Genomic DNA, 1,265 nt, shown 5'->3' with positions numbered 1-1,265 from the left:
CACTAGTACGATGTGAAATATTTTAGGGTGCTATCACCCCCATGTGATTTTATTCTCTGTTGGAAGTGCAAGTTGTATCCAGTAGAGGGGCTTGCTCCATATCTTTCTCCCTCTCTTGAGTGGGAAGGTTCCTCTTGTGATTAAAGTAAGTACAGCCCCACGAGAGAGAGGATGTGGGATCTATTTCAGGTTCTGCTGTAGCCTGATTAAAACCCCCTTGAAATTGTTCCATTGATTTCAATGGCCTTTGAATCAAGCCTTTAATGGACTTCTTTTACGATCTTGGGCCAGTTACTTAACCTGTCTGTAAAATGAGGTAGTAATACCTCCCTGCCTCACAGTGGGGTTGCAAGGCTTGTTTCATTGATATTTCTAAATTACTCTGAGGTCCTCAAATGGAAGCTGCTAGCCACAATTATTCTTAATGATATCATCACCACCTCATCTCCCTTTTCCTAGTGACACTTAGCTATATTAGTAGCCTTGATCATGTTAAGCATCCTGCACTTTTGCAGAATTCAGGTTAGTGATGTTTTGCACTAAGATCCTGCAGACACTTTAAAGGGACATTTGTTATTCAAAACCATCCCTTGGTTACCTGTGAAGCCTTTAAGGAACTTTGTGTAAAATAGATTTTAGGGCAGGATTTTCAAAGCTGCATCCAGATTCTGTCCAATTCCTTATAATTTCTAATGGGAATGGGGTATCCAAATCTTTTAAGCAGCTGTCATGGCACTAGTCAAGCTCCCCCTGCTGGACATTCACCAGATCGCTGCGTTTCGAGTCCCACATGCTGGACCATGCACTTTTAACCTTTCTGGAGTCTGAGCAGAGTCCAGGCTCATAGTTTCTAGGCATGCTCATGGGGTGCAGATTCTCTTTCTGTCACCCACCTCTGAGAGTTGAGCCCCTGCAGTCCAACTGCCCACATCCCAAGACTGATGCAGGCTCCTCCAGATGCCTCAGTTGCTTAAACACCTTTCCCAAAGCTCCAACCTTGCAGGCACTCTGGTTTACAGTTTACCTCTGTAGGGACATGTAATAATTGATGCAGACAGAAACCTTTTGCAAAGTCTGTGTCCATCACAATTAATCTAGACAGCACAAGAGCCATACAGTTCTAGGCAGGGCCGGCTCTAACTTTTTTGCTGCCCCAAGCAGCAAAAAAAAGCGCCGCCCCCAGAGGCCCCCCCCCGCCGAGCGCCGCGCCGCGCCACCCCCCCCCCCGAGCGCCGCGCCCCGCGCCGCCCCAGAATTAGGGATAG

The sequence above is a fragment of the Terrapene carolina genome, unplaced genomic scaffold, assembly GCF_002925995.2.
Source record: "Terrapene carolina triunguis isolate 2854851 unplaced genomic scaffold, T_m_triunguis-2.0 Scaffold192, whole genome shotgun sequence".
NCBI classification, from domain to species: Eukaryota; Metazoa; Chordata; order Testudines; family Emydidae; genus Terrapene; species Terrapene triunguis.
This window is presented reverse-complemented; position numbering follows the sequence as displayed.